Here is a 14,610-nt window from a genome sequence, read left to right as displayed (position 1 = left end):
AAGAATCAAGAACCCACTGCACGAGAGCCCATGCAGTCCTCGGGTTATTTGGACAATTTAAATGAAAACATGGATATCAGACACTATCCTACAATTGATAACAACAAAATGAATGACAAAATTAAAAAGGAATCGAAGAGATCCCTGTATGTCCTGTTTTCTCAGTTTGACCATGTGGTAGCTATTGTAGCTTTAAAGACTATAAAGATGAGGGGGGTGGGCCTTTGTTATATCCAAGGACCTGGCTCATCCACAAATGCCTAGAGACATCTACAAGGATTTCATTTTATGGTAAACCACTGTGAATCCAGTATGCAAAAACAGATTCTGATATAATGTGTAAAATGCATGGCACATTTGCTGACAAAGGAAAGTAAAAAGAAAGGAAAAAAAGCCAAAAGTGTGGAACTGGTCTGGGAACACCAAATTCAACTAACAACCAAGGAAATACAACATCAAATCCTCAGGTTTCTGATTATCCTCTAAACTATAATTTATTCTTTAATAATTTACCAGAAGATACTAATGAGATGATGTTATCCATGCTGTTTAATCAGTTCCCTGGTTTTAAAGAAGTCCGTTTGGTACCTGGAAGACATAACATTGCTTTTATTGAATTTGAAAATGATGGGCAGGCTGGTGTGGCCACGGATGCTTAGAAGGATTTACGATCACATCATCCCATGCCTTGAAGATCACCTACACTAAGAAATAACATTTGGGAAAGTCTCCTTTAGAGGACTTGGTGTTATTTATAGTGTTTGGTTTGATAACATTTTGATCAGGCTGTTTTTAACAGTGACGGGACATAGTGAAAGCAAAATTTTTGTGAAGAACTTAAAAATTATCCAGTCTTTCTTTAGCCTTAGTGAGCCGTGGAATATAATAGCCTTAATTTTGGACAATAAATGTTTATTTGTATTTTCTATCTTATGCTTTGCTTTATTGGCCTATTGCCTTATCGTCCAATGCTTATTTTTGTCTAGAGCACATCTTCAGGTATGTAAATCTACATTATAGGATGCTTTTCTAGTATTATTTTGGAGCAGCTAATGGTACAAAAACATTGAACCATTTTATTAAAAGGAAAAGGAAATTAGATCATAGACGCCAATAAATGGTTGTTGTGTTAATGGTAAAAATGATCATCCTGAATATTGAAAGAAAATGAGACCCAGGCAAGATCTAAATTTGATCTTTGTATCCCTCGAAGAAATAAACATAGTATTTTGCTAGTAGTAGGCATTCTATGAATTGTTAAATTCTGTGTTTAATTGAATAAAGGACATTTATGAGTGTAAAAAAAAAAAAAGCCAAGAGCTTTAAAAATGTCCATATCTTTAACCAGTAATTTCAGTCCAAAAACATTCTAAGCAAATAACTGGAAAGCTGGACAAAAATTATGTGCAAAAAGATGTTGCCCACACACTGTTTTCAATTGCCAAAAAAACCATACAGAGGTCACAGAAACTATGTTTTGAGGAGTTTTTAATGTTATGAGAAAATGCTCATTATATGTTATTAAAATAAGGATTGGAGGAGAATGGTTTACAAATATGCCTATGTACTATATAATATAGTGGTTAAGGATATGGAATTTGGAATTAGATATAGACCAATTCTAAGATTTTTCTTTGCAACTTGCCATTATTTGTTTGGGGCCAATATGCTCAATTTAAGTAAGCCTCTAAGTTCAACCTGGAAAGGTAGAATGGAGAAGAAAATACATTACAAATAGGAAGAAAAGCCTTAACAAAGCACTCCAGTGAAAATGAGGGTGGAGACCAACAAAGAGACTGTGCCAGTTTGAAACTATTATGTACCCCAGAAAAGCCATGTTTTAATCCTGATCCAATCTTGTGGGCCAGACCTATTGTCTAGGTTGGGAAACTTTGATTGGGTTGTTTCAATGGATAATGTGACATACCCAGTTGTGGCTGTGACATTTGGTCAGATTACCTCCATGGAGATGTGACTCCACCCATTCAAGATGGGTCTTGATTAGTTTAGTTAAGAGTCCCTTAAAAGGGGAAACATTTTGGAGAAAACTCAGTTGCTGATGCTTGGAGAACAGTTGCTTCAGAGCTGACAGAGATATGGGTATTCAGGGATTCTTGGAGTGTCAACAGAGAAGGCAGATGTCTAGACATGGGCAGAGTCTAGCAGACATTGCCATATGCCTTCCCATGAGATGCTAAGCACACCAGAACCCAGAGTTGTGTCCCAGAGAAACTAAGTGAAGGCCCACAGATGCTTAGAGATGAAATGACTAGCATCAGAAGCTGGAAGCAATGGAATTGGGAACAAGGACCAGCAGACACCAGTCACATGCCTTCCCATGTGACAGACATTGGCCTTTCTTGAGTCAAGGTATCTTTTCCTGGATGCCTTAGTTTGGACATTTTTCTGGCCTTGCAACTGCAAATTTGCAACTTAATAAATTCCCTTTTTAAAAGCTGTTCCATTTCTGGTATATTGCATTCTGGCAGCTTAGCAAACCAATATAAAGACCATCTCAGTTCAAATAGTGTTCCATTATTGTGCTTTCTACTTCCTTACATCTGAATGTCAATTCAACCCATCTCAAGAAGGCTTCTGTCTGCACTCACCCCACAGAAAATGCTCTTTTTTGTGGTCACCAAAATCTAAATATTGTTTTGTTGTTTAACCCCCATATTACTTGACCTCTCTGAAGTACCAAACATAGTTAACACCCCTTACATCTTGAAGCTCTCTTCTCTCTTGTCTTCTGTGGTACCAATCTCTCCTGAATTTCCTCATTGACCACTTCTCAGTTTCTTCCTCTGGCTCTTCCTACTCTGCTCCATCCTTTTGTGTTGGAGTGTTCCTAGGCTGGGTCCTAGGCCCTCCATCAATAGGCTAGATTTTAGGAGGACGCCTAAAGTTTTATCACTATCCCTCACATCTCCAACCCAAACTCCAAATTCATTTACTCAACTTCCTACTCAACATTTTGAATGTAAGTCCAAAAGAGAACTTTCAGTTTTCCCCCAGAAGTTTGCTCCTTTCCCAATCCCTTCTGTCTTAATAAATGACTCATTCTTTCAGAAGCTCAAACTTTCAACCGAGGTTCCATCCTTGATTCTCCCTCTCCTTCAGGCTACCTCCTAACTCCACAATCCTTGTCAGCTATAACTGCAAAATATATCACAAATCCATTCACTTTTGTCTGTGTGCACTGGTCCTGGTCATTGCAATTTCTTGCCTAGATCAGTTAATGTCAGCTTTCTTAACTGGTCCTTACCTCCATTCTTACTGTCTCCTAATCCATTCTTCTTTCTCAGGGATATGACCTTTTATAACATAAATCAGACTGTGTCACTCCTCAGTGCTTTACTATTTTCCAATGGCTTCCCTTTGCACATGGTAACAAAGCCAAATTCCTGACTATTCCCTACAAGGCCCTATACATATTGGCCCCTACATACCTTCTCACTCATCTTCTTGCCTCTTTCCCTCTCGAAGCTCTACCCACACCAACTTTCTGTCAGTTCTTGGAACCTACCACACTTAATCCCCCTTAGGCTGTTTGCATTTACTAGTCTCTCTCCTGGGAGTACACCATCCCCATATTGTCCCACTCTTAGCTCCATCTTGTCAGCTCAGACATCATCTCCCTTACTAAAACCTTTCCTGGTCATCCAATCTAACTTAGTCCTCTCTGTCGAGACTCCCTACCTCTCTTCTGCACCTTACTCTAGTTCCTTCATATTCTTTAGTAAAATCTGAAATTTTCTGGTTTGTATATCTGCTTACTTGTTTATTGCTCATCTCCCAAGATTGCAGAGATTTTGTCTGTATTATTCAACTCTATATTCCAGAGCCCAGATCAGCACCTGGACACAGCAGGAGCCTGAAAAAAATATGTAGAGAATAAATACACAGTGCCTAAATCATAACACAAGCAGGGTGGAGGCTAATGACTTTCATTGTAAAAGGTTGCATTGTTCATAGAGCACTTTCAAGTATGGAGCTAGATGTTGAGTGGGATTTTTGCAGTTGTCCTGGAATCAAGGCTGAGGCCCAAAGCTGAGGCCAAAGGGTATTAGATACTCTTCTATTCTAAGTTCAAGGAGCTTCCCAGGAGCCACCAGTCATTGGGATCAGTTCATTCTCTGTGGAGCTTCCTGGAGACACCCTAGAACTGGCACAACCATGTCCATCTACCACCTGTCACCCCTCACATAGGACTCCTCAACCACCAGAAGAGAATTGGGGAGGCAAAAAGAGCATCAGCCTGAAAGGAAATGTAACATTTCTGGTGAGGGCCATTCATTCCCTTGACCCAGGAAAACCTCTTGGGAAGGGTAAGGGTACTTATAAGAAAAGAACACCCCAGTCCTAGAGGGCTGCTTGCTGAGTTGTGGCACTCACTGGGCTCCCCATCAAGCTGTCCTCAAAAGATTGTGGTGAGAGAGTCTTGGAGAGCATTCTGGAGGCCTAGGGATAGCCCATTAATCTTTTCATTCCTCTCCCCACTAGGAGAGAGAAGAATGGATAATCAATGTGTGCAGCCTTAGATTTGGGGGCATTTGGAAAAAGACTGGAACCCACTTGACTATTTCTGAAGATGGTGGAATAGTCCCAGACCCACAAGACTGGAAGCATCCACGGTGCAGGTGCAGGTGGGAAGAAGATAAGCGCGAACCCCCCTCCAACCCTGGAAATTTCTGTGGCTCCACTGGGAGGAGCAAGAGCAGGAACATTTAAACAGCCCAGATGACTGCTGGGTCAAATGACAGGACCCCAGCCAGGGTAAGAGGTGCTCAGTGATGGACTGAAAATCCCACACATTCCACCTGCAGGGAGACCACCGCTTCAGCAGAGGCCACTCAACTCACTTCCAATAGAAACAGATGGTACCGGAGAGAAGCCCAAGATGCCTCCTTACACTGCCCCTTAGTGGGCAGTCACAGGAGAATGCCTCTGCCTCCCCACCCCTCCTCCCTGCCCTCAACTAAGGGGAGCTCATGAGAAGAGGGGGCAGACCAGTTCCTTTCAGGCATCTCTGGCCCTCCTCTTCAAGTCCCTAGGGAGGCAGAAGGAGTGATCTGCCCTGCTGCCAGGAATGAGAAAAGTGAGGAAGGACAGAACTTTTCTTCCACCTTGATATCGGGGTCATAGAAATGAGCAAAACTGTGTCTTAAACTCTGAAATGAGACTTTTGGCATCACCAAGATGACTAGAAAGTTATTAGATCTCTCTAAGATATTGCCAAGGGAACCTGACCCAGGGGAAGAGAAGAATGCAGCATAACACAGTTGGAAGCAGTGACTGGGCAAAATAAAATTGCTTCATGTTTATTATACCCAAATGGATTGAGATGCTTCAAATAGGTGATTACACACAAATTATTATAAATTTAAGTCTCAAAACCAGACTGCAAGTTTGGTTATTATTATTCCACTTAACAGATAAGAGAAGCCCAAGAGTTATATGAGATGACCTGTCCAAGGTCACAAAGCAAATAAGCTGAACTAGAAATCCAATGCTTTCTCCGAGGACCACAGAATCAATATGTCTTTTGTTAGGTAGTGACAATGCACCCAGACCCTGAACTAAGGGCTTTAGTTATAGTATCTCATGTAATCCTTGCACGTTTCCTATGGAAGAGATTTTCTCACTTTCAGTTGGTGGTCAAAGAAGCTACCTCGTCTTCACAGGGCACCCAGCATAACAATCTGCAAAGCATTGTGTGGGCAGGTAGCTAAGACACAGCTCCTGCTTTCTGTGGCTTGTGATACTAGTTTTGGCCATGCACACCCAGACCAAGAGAAGTAACAAATCAAGCTAGAAGATTACTAAATGGAAAATGAGAGGCATGGTCTCTGTTATAGGACTTCAAAGTAGAGAATGAGTATAAGAGGTTGAGGCTATTTCCCAAGGCTTCAAGTAAGAAATGACATTTTAACTGGGTCTTAAAAGATTGTCTGGATTTGGGAGACGAGGTCTGGTAAAGCAAAGAATCATCAGAGAAGCCACAAAAGTGGAATGACAATGTGGATTCCAAGGACAATAAGCCCACTAGTCTGGATCAAAAGGAGATTGAGTCTTGGGGGTCAGTAGGTCTCTGCAGCATGCTGGAACTTTCTCGTTATCCCTTTCTCACCCTACTGCCCACAAATCCCTGCATCTGGCTGACTCCAATCCATCTCTTCAGTTTCAGCTTAGACATCACTTCTAAGCTAGGATGTCTCCCCTAGCCCCTACTATGGGTTCCCATTGCAGTTTGCACGTTTTCTATCCGCTATCCTAGTACCCATCACCTTGTAATTCAGTTGCTTGTTTCCTTGCTGGAGGCCCCCTCCAAACTATAAGCTGCCTGAGGGGGAGGCCGTGTCATTTTCTTTACCATTCAATGTCTAACAGTGTTTGGAACACTGTGGTTAATTCAAAAAATAACTGTTGAATAGTATCTGACTATCTGTAAGTTCCTTTAAATGCTAGGTTCAGGGGTTTTGACTTCATCCTAAATGTACTAGGGAGTCCTTCAAGATCCCAGAGCAGATGAGTGACATATCAAAAAATAGCATCTTAAAAGAAAACCTTCTATTTTGGAATAACTTTGGATCTACAGATAAAGTGCAAGGATAGTATAGAGAGTTCACGTATTCCCCTCACCCAGTTTTCCCTGTTGTTAATATCTTATATTTATCACAACTAAGAAACCAGCATTGGTACATTACTGTTAGCTAAACTCCAGACGTTATTTGGATTTCACTAGTTTTTCTGTTAATGTCCTTTTTCTTTTCCAGGATGCAATCCAGGGACCACAGCACATTAGGTGACACGTCTCAATTTATCTGAAAGATCTGGCAGTAGAGGGCAGCCTGGGGAGGACACTGAGGGTGAGGACAGCAGTTAGACAAGAATTTTAAGAACCTGAGCTTGGAGAATGACTAGGGAAGAGGAAAAACATACTGATAAAAGAAAAAGAAAACCTGCACTTGGTAATAGTTTAGATTCCAGGCCGGCTCTGGGCTCAGGGCCTTCACACCTGCTCTTCCCTTTTGCTGAAGAGCTCTTCCTGTAGACTGCTCCGCGACCGGCTTCCCTCCCTTCCTTCCGTCTTAGCAAAACAATTGCTATCTCAGTGAGGCTTTCCCTTACCCAATTTTCATTCCCTCACTAATATTTTATACCCTCTTCCCTGCTTTTTCCTCACATGAACATGCTATATGATTAACTTATTCATTCTATTTAATTTCTCATATTTCCCTTATGAGAGCAGAGAATTTGGTCTGTTTTGTTCACTTGCATACTCTGGAGCTGAGAACATTTCCAGGCACATGTTGAATCCATGTGAAAAGGAGTGGCCAAGAGGGACTCTAGGGCTTTGAATCTGGGTGATGGGGAAAGTGCTGGTTTGATTGACAGAAATAAATTATTTGAAAAAATTAGCTTGGAAAGTCTGGGCAGGGCACAGCAGGGCCTGGAGGGCGTGGCAGCCAGAGGGGCAGGGCAGCCACCTCCCTGGATCCGCCCAGGCAGCTGCTTCCAAGATGCCACTGTTGAAAGGATAGACTAAGCCTACTTAAAATTAGGCCTAGGAGTCACCCCCAGAGATCCTCTTTTGTTGCTCAGATGTGGCTTATCTCTCTCTCAGCCAATGTGGCAAGCAAACTCACTGCCCTCCCCCTCTCTATATGGGGCATGACTCCCGGGGACATAAACCTCCCTGGCAACGTGGGACAAAAATCCTAGAATAAGCTGGGACTCAGCATCAAGGAATTGAGAAAATCTTCTGGACCAAAAGGGGGAAGAGAGAAATGAGACAAAAGAGTCAGTGGCTAAGAGATTCCAAACTTATCCTGGAGGTTATTCTTATGCATTTTATAGATATCCCCTTTTTAATTTAAGGTGTATTGCAGAGGCTAGAGGGGAGTGCTTGAAACTGTAGAACTGTGTTCCAGTAGCCATGTTTCTTGAAGACGTATGTATAACAATATAGCTTTTGCAATGTGACTATGTGATTGTGAAAAACTTGCATCTGATGCTCGTTTTCTCTACAATATTGACAGATGGATAAAAAATATGGATTAAAAATAAATAAATAATAGGGGGAACAAATGTTAAAATAAATTGAGTAGATTGAAATACTCATGAACGGTGAAAGGGACTGGTGAGGGGTATAGAAAAAAATAGGGGGAACAAAGGTTAAATTCTACTGAGTAGATGGAAATACTACTGGTCAATGAGAGGAAGGGGTAAGGGGTCTGATATGTGTGAGTTTTTTCTTTTTTCTTTTTATTTCTATTTTTGGAGTGATGCAAATGTTCTAGTAAATGATCATGGTGATGAATATACTACTATGTGATGATATTGTGAGCCATTGATTGTACACCATACACAGGATGTTTGTATGTTAAGTATGTTCATGTTGTATGTTGTTTTGGTTTGATAATACAAAATAAATTAAATTAAAAAAAAAAATGATGCCACTGTTAGCCGAGCAGTGGCAAGTGCCGCAGTCCACAGGGGACCCTGTTGAGCCCATCCATCTCAGGAGACAACAGCCAGACTTCTCAGAGGTCAGTCTGTTCAACACGTGGAACCTCAGGGCCTATGTGTGCTGAGCAAAGAGAGCTTGCAGTGATCTTGTTAAAGGATGGCTCCATCTCCACTCTGGGTTGTCACATTGTGGTCCTGAGCCCACAGGGAGTGGGGCTATTTGCTTGATACATCGTGACAAAACCAACACCAAAGAGATTTACTTCCCCTCAAGGTCAAGGTCGGGAGGAGGAACTGTGAGCTGCACACGCTTTGGATTGGTGATGAGCATATATGATGCAAAGACAGAGCATCTTTGAACAGGACCATGTTCCCGGATGCCATTTCCACTTGTGGGTTTGTGGCCAAGCCCTCCCACTTTGTTGAACCTATCAGGACTACCTTGATGTTTTTTAAAACTGACACACTGTTTCGTGGAAATGACGTTCTCGTCTACCAAAAAAAAAAAAATACTGAAGATGCCTTATGGGGAAAGATCACTTCTCCAGGAAGCTAAAAGTAGGAATTCCCAAAGAACGTGACTCTTCGGCATGCCAATGTACTGTTGGTGGGGTTGGCAAGAAGACGACGTCGTAATTGACACCAGTTGAGACAGGTTTCCTTACTCCATGTCTTTCAAATGACTTTCTAAATAAAGTTTTATTTTGACAAAAGCAAAAAAAAAAAAAAAAAATTGGAGAGAAAGACGGCTGTCCCACCAGGATGGCCATCGTGAGTATAAAGCATGGAGAAAGAAATTCCTAGATGTTTTAACCCTCCCTCTCAGTCAATGAGGTCAGCCTGAACCCTGGCCCCAACCGGGCTTCCCATGCAGAGCCAGCAACATTCACTCTTCACCATGCCCCGCAAGGGTCACCAAAACAGCTGGGGGGCACTGGACTTGGAGCCAGCCCACTAGGGTTCTTGTCCTGGATGAACTAAGAACTAGCTGGGCGACTCTGAGCAATCAGTCCTTAAATTTTAGGGTGGCGACTTCCCCACCAAGAAAATGAGAGCATTGAAGGCGATTTTCAAGGTTCCTACAAGCTTTACAAATGCTGTCATTCCAGAACCAAGAGGCTGCAAACAAATCCACTACATAATATTAGGATTCTAAGAATGTTATAATGGGGACTTCATTATTCTCACACATGAGAATTCTCACACGGAGATGCAGAGTGGGACAGCTTGGGGAGAGGGGCCCTCTAAGAGGGCAGGGCAAAGCTATTTCCTTCACACAGACGCAGGAGACAGGGTGGGGCTGACATTTGGTGAGGTTTTGCGTTCCGTTCAGGCCTCAGTGGCTGGTATGGCAATCTCATTCTTAGAGCGCCATCTACTGACGAAGTGTTTTTTCATCAGATAAGATGCGCTCTCAAAGGGTTTGCTACCTAATTTTGTGCTTTCCTAAGTGTTACAGGAGAGAAGTCTAGAGTAATATTTAAAAAATAAAAGCTCCCATAGAGGTGCTTTATTTGCAGCTTTAACGTTTAGAAGTAAACAGGAAAGAGTGCTTTGCAGGCCTTATTCATTCAGTATCTGTAGTAAAGAACCAAACCTTTAATTGGTTCTTCTTTACAAGGCATTCCTTGCTTAATAAAACAAGCATTTTTCAGAAAGGTCATGTGTGCTAACCGAACTTGGATCGAGAGATTTACATTTTCATTGCAGTAAGTGAGATCACTGTTTTAAGGAGTCCCAAGTGTAATCCTTTTCTAAAGCAAAATAATTGCTCCAGAATGTCTTGCTTTGGTTCAGTTCAGCCTTTAGTTTATTATGTTTTAAATCTGGGCCCACCTGTTCTTGTGACATGGGTTCTGGGTAATTTTAAATGACAGCCTTTAGCTCACACCCTCTTTAAAAACAAACCAAATACACTCAAAACCCATTTGGAGCTGGCAATGAAGCATGTGTAAGAGGTTATTTATGATGTGCGAGGCTGGCCTGGACCTGGTGGGCGGTTTTGTCTTTCCCAGAGTCCTCTCTGCCCAGCCATCCCTGGCCTTTAAGTGTTGTCCTTAGCAACTACCACTCTAGTGGTGCTTGAAACCATTTTTGGGACTGTATTGGTTTTGCTACAATTACATCCTGAAAGAGCTGAATTTAGTGTAAGAGAGGCTTAAGGGGTTAGTTACTGAAAACCAAAAGGGACGTTTTAGAAGGATTTCTGATTTTGTTGTGTGCCCGGGGGTGGGAGGGCGGAGGCGGGGGAGGGGGAGGGGAGCGAGAAGCAGGGAGAAAGAGGAGAGCATTATCATGAGACATAGGGCCTGATAACCAGGCTAGTTAGATACGGTGGGATAATTTAAGCCTTCAAGGCCACAGGACTTTCAAAAATAGTTTTATATTTTTTTGCCAAGAAAAGAAAGTATTGAGAAATCCAGGGACGGTACTATATAATTAAACTCTTGGGCTCTGATGTCGGAAAGAACTGGATTGAAATATTGGCCCTGACTTTTGCCGACTGCCATTTAAAGTGTAGGGTGCGTTACTTTTCATTGTTAGTAAAGATATCAACAATAGCATTTCCCGAGCCAGCATTTTAGTAGGAAGATTAGAAGGGCAGAATGAGCAGTGGAGAGGGCATTGGGTTTCAGAAGGCTCACAGTTTTTATCCCAGTTTTTCTTAGAAACTTGCCCATATGACTTGGGGCTAGTCCAGGAAATTCCCTTAGGGCCTCGGTTTCTTCACTTATGAGACAAAATCACTAGTGTGTTTGGTCCTTTCCAGGCTCTAAAATTAAACCCAATGAGCTCTGTGGCTTTCAAAGTAGTTTTAACATTCTGAGTGGTAGAAAGAATGTTATTACAAAACTGATTATTCTAAGGCTAAGGGGAACATTTCAAAAGAATCTTTGGATTGAGTATTTCCCTTATATTAAGAGCTATCATAAATATGAAACCATTTGGGGGCACAAAGAACTCCTTGTAAATTATTAAAGGTTTGACTGGAAATGAGCCGGGGGTGGGGGCAGATCCAGGACACCCCTACATAATGCCCCTGAGCTCGGCCAGTTTTGTCAATGCACCCCAGGACAGGGATGGGCGCCTCCCAGGGTTTTGTTTTGTTTTTTTTTAGCCCGAGGGCTTCCCTGAGGGGCAACTGCCCTTCAGAATGATTATGTCAAATTGGGGAGCTGCTTGTAACGTGAGCAAATACTCCCCCAGGATCAGATTGTAACCAACACGTTGTGCATTTCAGATTGCCGGGTGCAACACATCGGAAAATGACCCTGTGATCAAATCAGACTGGCAAAATGAGGTCAGCCCAGAATGAAGTGATTTGGGAAATAGAAATCAAATTTATGACTTCTCTTATTCCACCAGCTTTTATTGATTCTTTGGCTAGGTTGGCAGTAGGTGGAGTTAATGTAGCCAGTCTGAAAGCCACTGGCCTGCTGAGCAGTGGAATTATCTTTTCCCAAAATTTTAACTCCAGCTCAATAATGAATCAATCCAAGACAAGGTCTCTCAAGAACCATAAAAAGTCAAGTTGTAAATATTGTATATTAACTCTTTTCAAGCAAAACATAAGGGGACTGAGGAATTTTCCTACAAAACCTAGTATTTCTTTTATCAGCTAAGTTTTTGATTGTTTTAAATATAAATGTTTTGTTTTAAAATAAATGAATGATATTCCTAAGGAATTGCTTAGAACTAAGTACTATTTTCTAAATTCACTTAGAAAAGCTACAGCATGGATTTTTTTATGAAACAGATGCAGAAAAACAAGAACAACAAAAGCAAAGGTTTCCCTTAATTCTAGAATCTAGAAATATTTTACAGTTTTTTTTTTCTGTATGTCTGTATTTAAATGCGAACAAAACTGGGATAGAATCTGACTTTATTTTTACAAGAGTTATAAAGAAACCTATGGAATTCATTGAAAATCAAAAAGATTGCTGAGAAGTGGGTAATGGGCAAGTTAGAAAATTAAACCCTACAATACTCCAAGCTCATGTGGGCATTTGACAAGTATTCTGGAACAGAGTATAATTTTGGAAAACAGCAATAATTTGCAATTTGTAAGTTGTGCCTTTTTTTTTTCAGGTTTTTTTTTTTCTGTCAAGTCTATTTGTATATTTTGCAGGGGGTTTTGCTTCTAGCCTCTAGAAAAGCCTGAGACTTTTTAATTATGGCCTGAACAACTGTTTTAGTGCACCCTTTATTGGAAAGGGACTTCAAAGCACTTCCCAAAACATAACCACAAAGATCATCACTAAAGAGTCCAGGAAAGCTGTGTGACTTAAGACATTGTGCAACCCTGAGACAGAAGGACTTTTTATTATGCATTATATTAAATCTACCACTGAATGAGTGGAAATTAAGACTTTGTGTAGTTTTTATATGTTGTAATATTTCTTCAAATAAATCTCTCCTGTAAACCAAAAAAAAAAAAATTGTCAACTGAAAGAAAATGGTGCAATGAAAGCTGATTTAATACCATGAGATACTACAAAAATCTGTGTATTGATAACTTTGAAATGAGTTTGTGATTTGCTATCTCGAGGTCCCAGAGCTCTACTTCTATCAAGGTGGCCATCTTATCTCTGGGCCTACATATGGAAACAGGAAAAACGCATTCCATTATGTGACCTATAACAGCACCATGTGACTACCACGTGTGCACCTCATGTCATCATTCCCATATGCAGTCTCCACTGTACACAGTGGACACATCCACAACAACCAAAGCCAAAAAGAAACTAAGCTCAGCAGCCTGGATTCTACTGTGGTAGCGTAGCTCTGTTAGGTGACTCATGTTTCACAGGTAGAGAATGTTTCAATCTGGAAAAAATTAGGTGAGGTGCAAAGGGCATTGCTGAATATTCCAGGAAATAGCATTAAGGCCAACAGGCATCGCATGCTTCCTCGAGGCCTTAACTTACATGATTAACTCAGCTATTTCTCCCAATAACCCTGAGACAGGTGCAGTTGCTCTCTGCCTTGTGCAGAAGAGGAAATTGAACTAGTAAATGGTAGAATGAGAAGTAGAGCCCAGGAGGTCTAGCCCAGAGCCTGTGATTTTAACACACACACACACACACACCACTGTCTCTTCACTCTGTTCATTAAAAGCACAAAGATTTACAAATAGTGAATTTCCAGTTCTCCACTCCACCCCGTTCTTGGTCTAAATAACTATTCATCGTTCAAAGCTCATCTGAAACCTTACTTCCCTGGAAGACCTTCTCTGGTTCCTGGAGCTACATTTGGTTCATTTTCTTTTACCTGCTGTTTTAGTTTGTTAAAGCTGCTGAAATGCAACGTACCAGAAATGGAACAGCTTTTTTGTTTTTTTGTTTTCTGTATGTGCAGGCACTGGGAATCAAACCCAGGTCTCCAGCATGGCAGGCAAGAACTCTGCTGGCTGAGCCACCGTGGCCCACCCTGGAACGGGTTTTTAAGATGGAATTTATTAAATTGTAAGTTCACAGTTCTAAGTCCATGAAAATGTCCAAATTAAGGCACCAACAAAAGGTTACCTTCACTCAAGAAAGGCTGATGGGGGCCGGCCACGGTGGCTCAGCAGGCAAGAATGCTTGCCTCCCATGCCCGAGGACCTGGGTTTGATTCCCGGTGCCTGCCCATGTAAAAAAAAAAAAAAAGAAAGAAAGGCTGATGGTATCTGGAACACCTCTGTCAGCTGGGAAGTCATGTGGTGACATGTGGTAGCTTTCTCTCCCGGCTTCTCCTTTCGTAAGGATTCCCCAGGGGTATCACGAAAGGTCTCTGCATCTCCAAAGGTCTCTGGCTGTGTGGTCTCTGAAGCTTTTTCCAAAATGGTTTCCTCTAAAAGGGCTTGTGCTGGTTTGAAAGGATGTATGTCCCCTAGAAAAGCCATGTTTTAATCTAAATTCCATTTCATAAAGGCAGAATAATCCCCATTCAATATTGTGTGTTTGAAACTGTAATCAGATCATCTCCCTGGAGCTATGAATTAATCAAGAATGGTTGTTAAGCTGGATTAGGTGATGACATGTCTCCACCCATTTGGGTGGGTCTTGATAAGTTTCTGGGGTCCTATAAAAGAGAAAACATTTTGAAGAATGAAGGAGATTTGGAGAGAGCAGAGAATGCTGCAGTACCATGAAGCAG

The 14,610-nt window shown here is 41.5% G+C and overlaps 1 long non-coding RNA gene across 2 annotated transcripts; it reads left to right on the top strand.

Moving 5' to 3' along the window:
* The first annotated feature begins 9,689 nt into the window (after positions 1–9,689).
* On the top strand, positions 9,690–12,784 carry LOC143689534 (uncharacterized). Of its 2 annotated transcripts, none has more exons than XR_013178819.1 (3): positions 9,690–10,181; positions 11,714–11,773; positions 12,562–12,784. It is a non-coding gene; the product is annotated as an uncharacterized LOC143689534 (long non-coding RNA). The 2 variants fall into 2 exon arrangements; XR_013178820.1 differs by lacking the exon at positions 9,690–10,181 and adding an exon at positions 10,537–10,619.
* The last annotated feature ends 1,826 nt before the right edge of the window (positions 12,785–14,610 follow it).

This window comes from Tamandua tetradactyla, chromosome 7, assembly GCF_023851605.1.
Source record: "Tamandua tetradactyla isolate mTamTet1 chromosome 7, mTamTet1.pri, whole genome shotgun sequence".
NCBI lineage: Eukaryota > Metazoa > Chordata > Mammalia > Pilosa > Myrmecophagidae > Tamandua > Tamandua tetradactyla.
This window is presented reverse-complemented; position numbering and strand designations above follow the sequence as displayed.